This window comes from Podarcis filfolensis (assembly GCF_964270895.1).
Source record: "Podarcis filfolensis genome assembly, chromosome: 1".
Taxonomy (NCBI): Eukaryota; Metazoa; Chordata; class Lepidosauria; order Squamata; family Lacertidae; genus Podarcis; species Podarcis filfolensis.
Genome location: NC_139604.1, coordinates 66,606,058 through 66,621,028, shown reverse-complemented (window position 1 = coordinate 66,621,028; position 14,971 = coordinate 66,606,058). Strand labels below are relative to the sequence as shown.

The window sequence follows — 14,971 nt, the reverse complement described above, 5'->3', positions numbered from 1 at the left end:
GCAGTATGCAGGTCATTGCACAGAATAGGGGGGTCAATGCATGCCTCCAATACACAGCCAGTTTCCTCTTCCCAGAAGAGATCCTAGCCATCAAGTTATTAATGATCTGAACTTTGGCTGGATGGAAAGCAAGCCCACAGGAGGACCACATAGTGCTGGATAAGTATACAGACACATGCAGGGTGATCTATGTTAGTTGTTGATGTGTAGTGAGTAGCCATTTTATATTTCCCTAACTGGCAAACTACTAATTGCACAGAATCATGTATGGAAGCCCCAACAGCCTTCCTCCCACCTTCCAGAAATGAAAAGCAGAGTGCTTTTGAGAGTGGAGGTCAGGATTCTCCTCCCCCCACTGCCCCACAGTAGCTGTTTTTCTTTCTACCACCCAACCACATTCCCCTTCACCCAGTTCAATATGCGTGTTTATTCTCGTAAGTGGGAAACTGGACTGTGAGCAATGACAGGCAATGTATGGGGGTGGATTTGGAGTGGGAAAACCATCAGGAGAAAGGGTTAAATAATGCATCTGCTCATAAGTGACCTGTTCTAGAGTTGCCTTTCATTTAAAACCATGTCAGTTGGGGTTTCTGTATATGAGTAACACCGCAAAGCAGAAGACCAGATATTCATCATGATATTTTAATATTAAGACTGGAGTAGAATCTTCACAATAACACATTTGTGCAGAAAATCTGTGGCTTCTGGTTAAAATGTTTACCATTTCTTTTTTTAAAAAACAACCACAATTTTATATATCGACAGTGTTAGCTGATTTATCAAACTATATTAACATATGAAATGGAAACAAAGAAGACTACAATGTAAGCTATTGGGTGCAATCCTGCTCCTATTTAAGTCAGTTGCAAAATGTGGTGATGGGAAACGAAAAGCTTTATATCCAAAAGTGAATGTTAACATAAATTTCGTTAGAAAATGAAGGATCAGTCATGCTGTATACAAATGTGATTCTTTGAGTGCAGTGATGACTAAATGCTGGTAAAGTTATTTGCGAGAACAAGTGCTATGCTGAAAATTTCTTCCACTTCCCTTTTAAACCTTTCCCCCATCACTTAATAAGAAAAGAAACTTTGACTTCAGTATAGAACTGTGTGTCGACTTAAATTACGAATCTAATGCCACATCTGCGCTATACAGTTAAAGCAGTGCAATACCACTTTAGACAATCATGGCTTCCAGCAAAGAATCCTGAGAAGAGAAGTGTATTTAAGGATGTTGAGAGTTGTTAAGAGGATTCCTATTCCCCTCACAGTTATACTCCCAGAGTTCCCTGGGGAAAGGGATTGATGGTTAAACCACTCTGAGAGTTGTAGATCTTTGAAGGGAATAGGGGGTCTCCCAGCAAATGTCAGAATCCTTAACCGACTAGACTTCCCAGGATTGTTTGGGGGAAGCCATGACCATTTCAAGTGGCACGATACAGCTTTAAAGTAGTGCAGATGGGGCCTTAGATGCCTATCCTGTATTCAGCATCACTGAGGCCAGTGGGAATTATGCATGCATAAGTGGGAGAACTATTGCAACCTCAGTGTTTAGAAGAATTGGTGGCAAAGTGCCAGGCACTTAGTTAGGCTCTTGTTTTCTGAGTGGCAGACTTGCCAGAAACATTCTCATATCAGCGATTTCCTGTCAGGTTATGGGTAATGCTTTACGCATGTATTTAAGCATTGAACTAGCCTGGCCTAAACTATAGGTATGATAGAGAGTCTTCTGCACACACTGGCTTATGTGCTGAATATGGGAATTGGAAAATCACGTTTACTTCAAAAAATGATGATGATGATAATTTTCTCTGACATGTATTTGCATCCACCAATTCTACTATTTATATTTGTTTTTGTCTCCAATATTATTAAAGATTATTTGCATTGAGAATCCTTGGTCAAATACTCATATGAAGTAAATCTTTTTTAACATACAAAGTGGAATCCAGGAGATGGTACATCAGTGGTCCAATTCTGACTCTCTTCCGGCGATTTAAATAAGTGTAAAATGTTCTCTTGTTCCTGAACAGGTTTGTCTAGAGTTAAGTCTCAATGTTTTAAAAGAGCTTTATTCCACAAGCCAAGCTGTTTCCATTATATTAATGCACAACACAGAGGGAATGAATATATTGCTAAACGCATTCCAGTCTTTGAGTAATGAGAGGTTTCACAGGTCTTGCACATCTCTTGGGTTTAGTTTCCTTGGGGTGAGGTTCACTGGAGACTGATCGTGTTTCTGTGATGTCAGCAAAGCTGCTCGAATGGTTTATAAGCACAAGTTAAAATAGACATATAGACTATTACAAAAACAAATACATTAGCAGCACAATCCTATACATGTCTACTCAGAAGTAAAAAGCCATGGAGGTAAGTGGGTATACAGTGGTACCTTGGTTTACAAACTTAATCCGTTCCGGAAGCCCGTTCTTAAACCAAAGTCGTTCTTAAACTGAGGTGCGCTTTCCCTAATGAAGCATCCTTCCGTCAGTGCCCTTCCACCATTTGGCTTCCGTTCATAGACTGAGGTTTGCTAATCGGAACACTACTTCCGGTTTTGCAGAGTTCTTATACCAAATAGTTCATAAACAGGGCTGTTCTTAAACCGAGGTACCACTGTATATTTAAAAGTCTGAGAGCAAAAATGCATCTTTGCCTACACTTCAAGGATATTGCTGGAGTCACCAGACAGGCCTCTCTGGGAAGTGAATTCCACAAATGGAGTGGGTGGCGGGGGGGGGGGGCAACCAAGGATGATCTCTTTCTGGTCCCCACCCATCTTACATTTGATATTAATTGGTGTGTGTGGGTATACACGACACTAAGACATGAGATTTTAAAAGATATTTTGACAGCAGTACAGGGAATATTGTGCTTCCAGCTAGTTATCTCTTCCATGATGCATCATGTCTCCTACTGGCAAGACCCTTGTGTTTTGGCTCAGTATTTCAATGCCTCCTTAATAATTGCTACAGTTTTAGCTATATCTTTTTGTAACACTCAAGGTGTTTGGCACTAAAAGGTTATGTTCTACTGATGGGAAACTCTATTAGATTAGAAAAGGAAAATGTAAGAAACTGATTATATATAGAACTGGAATAATGAAACTATTAACCAAAGATGGAAACATGTCGTGAAAAGAAAATGAAAAGAATCCACATAAGGAACTGGCTCAGATAAACATATGTTCAGATATACCAGTTTGGGTCAGAGTGAAATTAAACCGAATAAATAAAATTAAACTGCTGCAGACTTTTAGTTGTTTGTGAACTGCGTTAGTATTTTTTTTCTCTAAGTGAAATGTGGCATGCACATTCTAACAAACTGTTTTTGTTATCAGTACAGTGGTACCTCGGGTTAAGTACTTAATTCGTTCCAAAGGTCCGTTCTTAACCTGAAACTGTTCTTAACCTGAAGCACCACTTTAGCTAATGGGGCCTCCTGCTGCCGGAGCCCGATTTCTGTTCTTAACCTGAAGCACTATTTCTGGGTTAGTGGAGTGTGTAACCTGAAGCATATGTAACCTGAAGCGTATGTAACCTGAGGTACCACTGTATCATCATCATTCTTTAAACTGCCTTTTTGCAGATAAAAAACATGAAAACCCAATAAGGCTACACCGTGAGTTGATATGGATACAGGTTTACATATAATTTAGCATTTGAATGTAATTTGCCCTTATCCCGAAATCTAGGTGAAATTTGGCAAGGTTTCTGCCCTTTCGTCAGCATAATACCCCCTTTAAAAAAAGCAGTAAGCATCTGTTTCTGTCAGGTTAGTATGCCTTGGCAAAATACATACAGTTCTAGTGAAAACTGTTAAAACTTGTTTTTCGTTTTATCAAAACTGCTTTTGAATTTTGAGAGTTTTCAATAATCTGGTACAAACATTTGGTCTTGCTGATTTAGCTTGTAGTCAAATGCAATGTTTTTCTACTTTGATACTTCCCTTACACACACACACACACACACACACACCACCCCCACCCCCACCCCACACAAAACATCCATAGTTAAGAATATTGACAGCCCGGAGAAGGGGGCTGAATCAGAAGAGTATAAGTTAGAAGTTTTGTTTTTAATTCCTGACCCGGTCACACTCCTTTGATATATCTTCATAGTATGAGCATCCTCAGAAGTAAGTCGCATTGAGTTACATGGGCCTTACTCCTTAGTAAGCGATCATAGGGTTACAGCTTGAGAAGGTAGCAAGTTCTGTATTGAGAAACACCTGATGGGTGCAATTCGCATAGTCCCAATTCTTCCTGGTCATCTTCCAGAAATTCGGAATTCTGATAATATTTCTGTTGAATTTTGGTGACTGGAAACAGGAAACTTTTTTGCTTATCCTACCAGCAGTCTTGTTTGGAGGATCAAAATGACTCTCAAAGGCAAAGAAAAACTTACAATGCTGTTGTTGCTTTTGCTTTTTAAATCTCTCCCCCCTCAAAGCACTTGAAGTGTTCTTTTGAAAAGGTTTTAGTTGGTGCTATTTTTTTTTGAAAAAAGAGGTGCCGGAACTCACCATGAAAGTCTCCCTTGTTCTCTTATAATGGTAATGGCGCCCACCTAAGATGTGTTGGAACTGAGTTGCGGTGAGTTCTAGTTGAAATAAAGCCTTGATTTTAGTGATGTGCTCAGGAATTTGAGATAATTCATCAGATTTGCAGAGACTACAAATTTCAGGCAGATCTTTTAAAGCAGAGTTCATGTTTCGCCTTTTCCAGGATGTTCCATGGTTTATTCAAACTTAGATTGGTGCTGATGTCCAAGGCAGAATTCACCATCTCAATAAAACCATATTCTTCAAGGAATGCAGTCTAGCATTTCTACACAGCAAATAATCTGGTTGAAACTTCTCCAATCACCAAAGAAATAATTTCAGCAGAAGCTGCAGTATCCAGTAGGTCTGGAGTTATTTGGATGACGGGTTGTTTCGTGCTCCTGCGTGTGAATTTAATAAGGGAGTGTCTTTGTTTAGGTGCCCTGTAGTCATCTGAACTTTTTCCAGAAACTTCAGAAGTGTGGCTTTTTCTCGGTCCATTTCGTAGGAGCTTAGACACGCCGCTTTTTGGAGGACTTTGATCTTCTCGGCATACCTCTTCTCCTCTGCACGATTTACTGCTCTTGCCCATTTCAGAGCCATCGTGTCTTCGACCTTTGTGACAGACATCTTCTTTACTTTCTGTTTATTCATAGTAGACACCTTACTTAAAATCACAGCACAGCAGGTAAGCTGGACAAAGAATTACGGTTTCCCCCTCTTCCAGGTAAAGCGGAGTTATTAGCTTATTTCTTTCAAAAACAAAACCAAAAGCTATGTTGCATGCATGTCTCTGGGAACCCTTCAGGTGAATAATTAACCAATTTTCTCAGGGCTGGCTGCTTTCATTGTTTCCCTAGTGTGCCATCCTTTCAGTTGATTTAATAAACTGCCTGGAGAGTTCAAGGAGGAAACAACCTTTAATTTTGTACCTGCACTTGAAGATGATTTTTAATTTAAAGGTGCTGAGATATAAGCTTTTTAAATTTTATTTTACTTCACGTGAACTTTTGAGCACGGTGGCCCTGATCAGAACTGTTCTTGATTCCTCCTGTTTTATTGCTACATTTTATCCTAGCCTTCTTTGAAGTGGGATACAATCGTTCCCCTCACACTTTAACCTCATGACAAACCCGTGAGGTAAGTTATCTGAGAGACTGACTGACCTCAAGCTGCCAGGCGAGTTTCATGGCTGACAAAGAATTTGAACCTAGACCGTCCATTTCAAGCTTTGAGCCTCTATCCACACCATACCTCAAAGGCAACGTGGTTAATCTTCTGCCTCATTTTAGCTCTGGATGTTGCAATACCACTCTTAACATGCATGGAATAATCTGAAGCCCTGCACAGTTAGAGGAAGAGTTTGCCGATTGTATCCAAATATGTCGCTTGTGATGATGGAAGTGTCTGATCTGAGAGAGGCTTCTATCAGTGGAACAGGAAGGGAGGGGATTTTGCTGATTGTCTGCAGAAACTCTCTGCAGCTTCCTGTATCTGCTCCAGAGGGTTAGGGGTCTGTTTTAGAACAGCATGAGAGGTGGTAGGAGGAGACTGCTGAGGGAGGAGGAACGGGCAAAAATCGACTTCCTCCCCATTCTGTTGGTGGAAGTGTCCGTTGGATGAAGGAGCTTTCTTTCTTTTTTGTATATAATTTTTATTAAGTTTTCTGTTTTAAAATTTAAAATACTCATTTTACATCTTTAAGATATCAATGACTTCCCTTCTTCTTTTTCCATGGTTCATTTTCCATATCATAAATCCCTGCATATTTTATAAAAACTATACCATTCAGTATTCCATTATTGCTTCCATCAAAACTTGTTTATACTGTTGAATTTATCTTAATGCTGCCAGCATTTTCAGCTGTACACAATTATTTCCCATATATTCAATAAATGTTTTCCAATATTCTTTAAATGTATGGTCTTTTTTTTTCTTATTCTATATGTTAAGTCTGTGAGTTGTGCATATTCTTAAGTTGCCATTCTTCTTTAATTGGGACCTCGCTCGTTTTCCATTTTTCGACTGGATGAAGGAGCTTTCCATTACCCACAGAATTTATGGTAGAGGGAGAAATATTCATAGCAATTCCTACAGACAATAGCCCTACTTTCAATGCCCACCGGGTTCTGGAAGAAGGGGGGTCTGGAAGGCTTTCTAAAGACACTGTGTCCATCAGCTGTCCCCCCTCTGGTGCTTCTTCTTCCGCCTCTCCCATTATCTCCCAGCTTTCCCCCTCATCTTCCTCTGAGCTGTGACCTCCCTCAAAGCCCTGTTGTAATTCTGAACTGTCTTTTTCTTTGGAAGGGTCAGGCTAGGGAGGTGGTCTCCACCATTCCTCCTCTGCCCAGTCCCTGACAGGTTGGCGCTCGCCTGTCCATTGGGGCACCTTGGCTGGGTAAACCAAAGGTGCGTCCCATGGCGCAGCAACTTCTACCCTGCCAAGGCAGCTAGTGCCGTGTTCGTAACTTCAAACCCGGGCGGGTGCAGCTGGCATGCTGTGAAGATAAGCTGCTCCTCTCCTCTCCCTTCCAAGTCTTGTTATGGCTCTGTCCACTCAGGACTCAGTAGTGAAACAGTTTTGGTGGGTAATAATGGCCACTGGGTGGAGTGTGCACCTGCCAGAGAGATTGCCGGACTAGGCCTCTGTTCGCTACACAGTACCAGCCCCTTTTTGTCTAGGAAAAAAGCACTAATGTGCACCCAGTTAATTGTGGCATACAATAGTACCTTGGTTCTCAAACTTAATCCATTCCGGAAGTCCATTCCAAAACCAAAGCGTTCCAAAACCAAGGCACGCTTTCCCATAGAAAGTAATGCAAAATGGATTAATCTGTTTTAGACTTTTAAAAACAATCCCTAAAACCACAATTTAATGTGGATTTTACTGTCTAACGAGACCACTGATCCATAAAATGAAAGTAATAAACAATGTACTGCAGTCACACAATCAATCAATCAATCAATCAATAGCTGAACTGAGTTCCACACTGTCACAAAAACAAAACAAAAAAGAGCCACAAAAACAAAAACGCAAAATAAATAGCAAAAACAGACAGACCTCAATGTAACACTCAAAACGGAAGTGTGGCACTCAAATTGGAAGTGTAACACTCAAAACAGAGCATGTTCGGCTTCTTTAAAAAGTTCACAGACCAGAACACTTATTTCCAAGTTTTCAGTGCTTGGGTTCCAAGTTGTTTGAGAACCAAGGTACCATTGTAGTTCCTTCAGCCTACTATTTTTGCAAATGTAAAGTGAGGCTGAGCCAAGTTACTGCAGGTTAACTCCAGTCTTCCACTTAAGGGTCTCCAAAGAGCTCAGATGAGAACGTGGTCACTCACTTCCCTTGTTTCAAGAAGTCTGTTCTGCATGAAGACTTTAAAAATCTTTCTAGGCAATAAAGACACCTATTAAAAATGGCTTTATTTGGATAAACAGGAAAGCTTTCATTTGCACAGCTTCAGTCTTTTAAAAAGAAAGAATCCAAAATTATAATTTCACAATGTAAGCAGGGAAGTGCTCATTGAGGGAGATGTGCTGACATCTACTGGAAATGTAAAACATTTCACTTTGCATTTACAAGTCAGCTTGCTCAGTGTCTTTTGGCTGACATCTAGAGTTTGAGGAATCTTTGCACTTGGAGTGGTAAGTGCAGTAAAAGAGGCAAGCCTATTAAATCAGGACTGGCAAACCTGTATCACTCCAGATGTTGTTGGACGGCAACTCTTATCAGCCCCAGCCAGCATGGTCAAGCATGATGGGAGCTGTAGTCCAGCAACATCTGGCAGGCCACAGGTTAACTACCTCTGATCTAAATGGAGGGACGGGAGAGCAGAAGGTAGGAGGAAGATACAGCGATGGTATACATCTATATACTTGATACAAGCATAATACACTAGTTAGCCTATGGTAAGATGGAGTTCTATACTTTTAGAGGGTTCAGCAGAAAGAGGATAGGAAGGACATCATCGTTTTCATCTCTCCTCCCATGCTATCTTGTGCTCTTCTGTTTTCCTTGCATGTTTGGCCCTCTGGGATAATTTAAATCCCTTGCCATGCAGTCATAGGAAGCTACCTTATACCAGGTCAGACCATTGGTTCATCTAGTTCACTATTGTCTACAGTCTCTACATGGATTGGGGGCAATTTTCTAGCACTTCAGATTGGAGTGTTTTCCAGTCCTACCTGGAGATGCAGGAATTGTACCTGGGATCTTCTGTATGCAAAACACATGACCTATGACTGGGCTGCAGTCCTTCTTCATACTGGTCATATTATATTGTCCAGAAACCCTTAACAATAGTTATATATCACTGCCAACCTAGCAGTTTGAAAGCACATCAAAGTGCAAGTAGATAAATAGGTACTGCTCTGGCGGGAAGGTAAACGGCGTTTCCGTGCGCTGCTCTGGTTCACCAGAAGCGGCTTAGTCATGCTGGCCTCATGACCCAGAAGCTGTACGCCGGCTCCCTCGGCCAATAAAGCGAGATGAGCGCCGCAACCCCAGAGTCGGTCACGACTGGACCTAATGGTCAGGGGTCCCTTTACTTTTACCTTATATGTTCAATAACTTATGCCAGCCTTTTTGTTTGCACTCAGTCATTTTTGTCTTGCAAAACAAAACAAAAAAAACCATTCTGATTCTAGTATTTTATACCCTGAGAGGAGGATTCTGGGTGATGTGAAGCAGACTGCAAGCATGATGTGCTACATTCTGTTCAGAACTGGAATTATTTGGCTGTCATCCAGCATTAGAGTTAGAATCTCTGACATGACAGTTTCCGAGTTGTATTAATATGTTTTAATCTTGCAAACTAATTTTGTTCCTCCAGCCAGCCATTGCAGCATTGTGTTTCAAATTTGCAGGCAGGGCTAACCAGTTTCCATCTACCCATCAATTTCATTTAACTTCTTTTCGGCTGTCACAGATTGTTCACAGCCCAGAAAAGGTGGACCAAGAGCCACACATCCTCATACAGATCGATGCCCACATTGCAAACTATCTGAGCCCTCTCATCCTAAAGCAGAGGATTGAGCTAAGGATTGATCCAAGAAAAGAAATACTGAAATGGGGACAATGAGGAGATGGAAGCAAGAGGGCCAAAGGGGAAAAGAAATATCTACATTGGCTCCCAGTACGTTTCCAAGCACAATTCAAAATGTTGGTGCTGACCTTTAAAGCCCTAAACAGCCTCCGTCCAGTATATCTGAAGGAGCATCTCCACCCCCATCGTTCTGCCAGACACTGAGGTCCAGCACAAAGGGCCTTCTGGTGGTTCCATCGCTGTGAGAAGCCAAGTTACAGGGAACCAGGCAGAGGGCCTTCTCGATAGTGGGACCCGCCCTGTGGAACGCCCTCCCACCAGATGTCAAAGAGAACAACAACTACCAGACTTTTAGAAGGCATCTGAAGGCAGCCCTGTTTAGGGAAGCTTTTAATATTTAACAGACCACTGTATTTTAATACTTTGTTGGAAGCCGCCCAGAGTGGCTGGGGAAACCCTGCCAGATGGGTGGGGTATAAATAATAAATTATTATTATTATTATTATTATTATTATTATTATTATTATTATTATGAACTTGTTGGCCCATCTTTATAGCCATATAGCCATATATAGCCATGTTTCAATAAGGGCCGGCCCAAGACATTTTACTGCCTGAGGCAAAGGATAAGATGGTGCCTCCTCACCCTCATTCCAGGTAAAATAAAAAGCTGACCAGACTGGCAATTGAATCTTATTTCGACACTGGCAGTAAGACAGCATCCTGCACTGTTGTTCCTAAGGGCAGCAGGGTAGTTCACAGCCTACCTGGTGCAGGGAAGGCTGGCCCTGGTTTCCATGCACATCTGCTGAGCAACTTGTCCCACCTTTTGTTTCAAAGAGAGCTCTCCCCAAAAGTCTTCTCTTAAGGAATGTAGAGAGAGAACTACCCCAAGCAATATGGTCTAAGGAAGCAGAGCTGAATGCCTTTGTAGTATCACAAACCAACACACCAATGCGCCTCCATTCTGCATTATCTCTTTGCATGTTGAGAAGCTGGCTCTTCATAAAGTCCTGGTAGTTCTCAGTGCTGAAACACTGAGCACGGTGTAGCCAATGTAAAGTGCTCAAGGTCCTATTGATTTCAGCAGGCCTTCTGCCTCACAATTCTTTGCCTCTCTAACTCAGAATTAAGTCAATCAATCAATCAAAACAGGCTGAAAACACTGGTCATATAGCATTTTTAATTTGCAAAATTCCCTAGCGATTCTCCTTTAGGAAAGGCCACAAAGATGGGCTATAGCTCAAGAGGCAAGTGAATGTTACTCCTTCCTTCATTCTCCTGATTCCAGCACCTTTTGCTTCACCGACCTCTTGGCCCAGTTATTTTTCAGTGACTTGATCCTGCATATGTTCTAAAAATAAGGGAAAGACTCCCCACACTTTAATTTTTCAAAACTGAAGATTGTAGTCTTGGCAGCAGAAGTGCGGCCAGGAGGTTCAAGACTAGCCTCGGCGTCTGGTTTCTTGGTCTGGTGAAGGGTGGGGAGGATCGCAACCCACAGACAATGAGCTCATTTTTGCAGGTGGAATGTTTAGCTGTGTTGATCTGACAGCACCCCAGTCCATTATGGCGCTTGCCATAACATTGGCTGTAATCTGAAAGGAAATTGTTCTCATTTTCTAATAGTTTAACTTGCACACTTTAATAACATTAACAAAATGAAATGTTAAATAACAGAGGCAACAAACTCTATTAGGCACACAGTAATTTCCTAGAAATGGCAAATACAATCAGCAAAATTCTGAACTCTTTTATTATGTAATTGTATTTTCAGGGAGTCAGCCAGTCTCACTGGCTAAGCTGATGTCAGTTCCAAAATATGTGTATAATGGACTTTATGCATCTGTTAAACATAAATTTCACGGGCAATGTTGGTGCCAAAGTAAACTCATTGGCTAACACTTGGTGTGTCTGTATTGTGAATAAGGCCAATGTGATTATTTAAGAGTGAGTAGTTGGAGGACTGCAAACTGTGTGACTCCTAGCAGCTTAATACATGCCACTTCAGTCATGTACAAGAGTCTACCCTTGGTACAAATCTATTAAACATTTATGTCAGTGGTTTAGGGACTGGGATTAGAGTGAACATGCTTATATATTTATTCAGTACAACCAGCCCAAAATCTGTCTGGATAACAACTTCAGTGTTCTGTGTTTTCACACGCCATGGATAACCTTATTGCAGCCTATGATGCAAGCAAACTTTTACTGAATGAATTTATTTTTGTGTTTTTACATAGTAAACTGCCCCATGATCTTTGCATGAAGGGCAGTATAGAAATTTAATAATAAAAATAAATGCTGAAGGAAAAACTGCTTGCAGTAGAAAGAGCATGTCAGAAGTACCAGTATCAGTAGCCACAGAGTCAGGACATCAAAGGGGCATTGAATTGTCTTCTGTAGTGCCTTCTGAGGTGTTTTCTGTAGGGCTCTACCACCATGTATAAACTGATTGGGTGTATAGGGGACACGGTGGCGCTGTGGTCTAAACCAAACTTTTGGGCTTGCCGATCGGAAGGTTTGTGGTTCGAATCCCTGTGATGGGGTAAGCTCCTGTTGCTCTTTTCCCAGCTTCCGCCAACTTAGCAATTTGTGGGCGGGAAGGTAAACAGCGTTCCTGTGCGCTCTGGTTTCCGTCACGGCGTTCCGTTGCTCCAGAAGTGGTTTAGTCCTGCTGGCCATATGACCCAGAAAGCTGTCTGTGGACAAACGCCGGCTCCCTCAGCCTGAAAGCGAGATGAGCACCACAACCCCATAGTCGCCTTTGACTGGACTGAACTGTCCAGGGGTCCTTTACCTTTTACCTTATAGGCTAACATGTACTGCCTAAAGTGGAGACCTTCTAGGGAAACAACTTGAAATCTGTACAGAGTAAGTGCCATTCACAATGTGGTTGAAATATTTGTTAGGAGTGCCATATATATATATATATATATATATATATATATATATATATTCTTTTTAAAAACAGATTAAAGAAAAGGGGGGCATTTTTCAGCAAAAAGGAAAAGGGGGGGGGGGGAAATGCCGGGGAAAATTGAATACTTCCAGCTCAATTCCTGACTTGCATTTGTTTCTTCTCCAATATGCAGACCAGGGATAGGACAGAATTCCAGTTCACGTTTAAGACTGAATCTCTCAAATTTGCCCTTTCTGAAACAATACAAAAACTGAAACACAACAATCTTTCAAAATTCACACTTATTTGAATTTTGCGATGCTGTTCTCCAAATAATGTTTACTGAAAGGCAAACATATGGGGGTAACATGCATTTCACAGAATCAAAGAATCATAGAATTGTAGAGTTGAAAGGGACCCCAAGGTCCCACTAATATGAAGAAATTAGTGAAGTAATTTAAATGTTTTAAGTAGCATACAATTTGTTAATTAGTTAAGTAAATTAACATTTCTCACAGTTCTCATTGGTATATCCTTATGTCGACATAAACATACAGGTTGGAGAATCCTGCTGGCTGCATGGATTGTTTTTTACCAGCTTTGTTTGGTGTGCCACCAATGGCCATGTTTGGATCAGGAATATGGCCACTGTAATCCATGCATTGGACACTTCTAGACTGGACTGCTGCTTTGTGTGTGGCTGCCATTGGGCCTGGTCTAGAAGGTCTAACTGGTGCAGAATGCAGTGGCTAGACTGCTGATAGGGGAAGGTGGTCAACAGCATGTGTCACCTCTGCTAAAACATCTGCACTGACTGCCCATATGCTACTGGGCCAGGTTCAAGGTTATTGTATTGTATAGATCCCTGAAAAACTTGGGTCCAGGATATCTTAAGGATCGCCTGACCCTTTCTATCCCAGCTTGGTCACTGAGATCATCTGGAGGATCACTGTTATTTGCTCCCCCGTCTCAGTGTTTCAGAATCCCGACTGCCTTCAACAAGAAGTCAGGCATTTAGTATCACTGGTCCCATACTGTGCAATAATCTTCCAGCAGAGATTCAGCAGACATCCTCACTATTAACTTCCAGCAAGACGTTTTTATGCTGACAGGCCTATGCAATTGCTTAAATTTTTTTTAAAGAATGATTTTGTATTGGTTTTATTGTGTTTTGTTGCACCTGTACATATTCCTGTTGTACATTGCCTCGATATTTTATGTGAATGAGAGGCTTAAAGACATTTGTATCAAAAAAGTAAGTAAGAGGAGACGGGCCTAGAGTCTTCACACTGTCCTGTCCTCCCCGCAGCCCCGATTCAGATCTTTAAAGGAATTAAGCTGGCTGTGCGGCAGCATTTATTGTGGAGAGAGATTCTTGAGTGTTATTTTTTGATGATATCACCACCAAAATATCTCGAAGACGTTGTGAAGTCGGGGCTTAAAGAACCACTTTCTGCAGCCGGCTTGTGCAGAAGTACTGACAAAACAAAGCCTTTCCCACTGGAGTTGTCTGCCTCAGAACAAATCAATTATTTACTTTACACCATGCCAATGGATAAATACCCCTTTTGGTAACAAGCTTATGAACCTTGGCAGATGTCTTTTGTAATTACTTGATTTTATAAATACCTGCTACTCGAGGCAGACATTGAACAGTAGATGTATAGCGCCCCATTGTTGTTGAGCTCCCCCCCCCAACCTCTCATAACAAGCAACATACGTACAGTATGTAAATTGGATTTTCTGGCTAAAAAAAGAAAGGAAATTGTTTACCTCAGAAAGAAGGGCAGATCAAGTCCCATCGCTCTACAGACGCTAGTTTATTAAACCCTAATGTCAGATACTGTCGGGGTGGGATGGAATGCTCACTTTTATGAGTTTATCTTGTGTCACATTGTGAGAGAAGACTGCACACCAGTGTAAATATTCATTGTATGGCTTAATTGGCTTGATATACAGTAGCAGCATGCATGTCGTCAGATGCTTGCTATGTAGGTCTTCGTGTTGTTTCAAAGTCTTTATTATAATGACAGCAAAGTCTTGTTCATTAAAGTTTCACAATCCATTTTCATTAGGATGAAACTGATGCTGTAAATGAACAGTTGCTCTGAAAAATCAAACCCTTGCAGCTATCACAGGGGAGGTACAAAGTCTGTATTAATTATCAGGAATATGGTGTCGATCGAAGATGTTAATTGCCCTGATGGTTAGTTATTTGGGGAATTGCCATGCATTTCATGCAGGGATAATAAAAATGAATTTTTAAACAAAGAGATCTTAAAATAATATCTAATCTGTGGAGAATACCGACATCAAAGGCTTCTCTCAAAGCTTTGAATTTTTATCTTTGTGATCCAAAATGTTAAAGATGAACCGAGCGGTATTTCAGTTGGTTCAAGTTTTTTGAGACAAAAACAAAACAAGAGTTAATTAACTGTTATTACAAACCTTTTCAACTTTAATTTGACTTTCAAATA

The 14,971-nt window shown here is 41.1% G+C and overlaps 1 protein-coding gene and 1 long non-coding RNA gene across 2 annotated transcripts in view; both read right to left on the bottom strand.

The window, feature by feature from the left end:
• PSMA1 (proteasome 20S subunit alpha 1) overlaps positions 1 to 14,971 on the bottom strand; it is a 355,542-nt gene that overhangs the window by 254,774 nt on the left and 85,797 nt on the right. The gene's annotated exons all lie outside the window — the stretch shown is intronic.
• On the bottom strand, positions 2,055 to 5,319 carry LOC310751315. Its single transcript, XR_014542456.1, has 2 exons — positions 4,527 to 5,319; positions 2,055 to 2,258 (listed from the first exon to the last, which is right to left on the bottom strand). It is a non-coding gene; the product is annotated as an uncharacterized lncRNA (long non-coding RNA).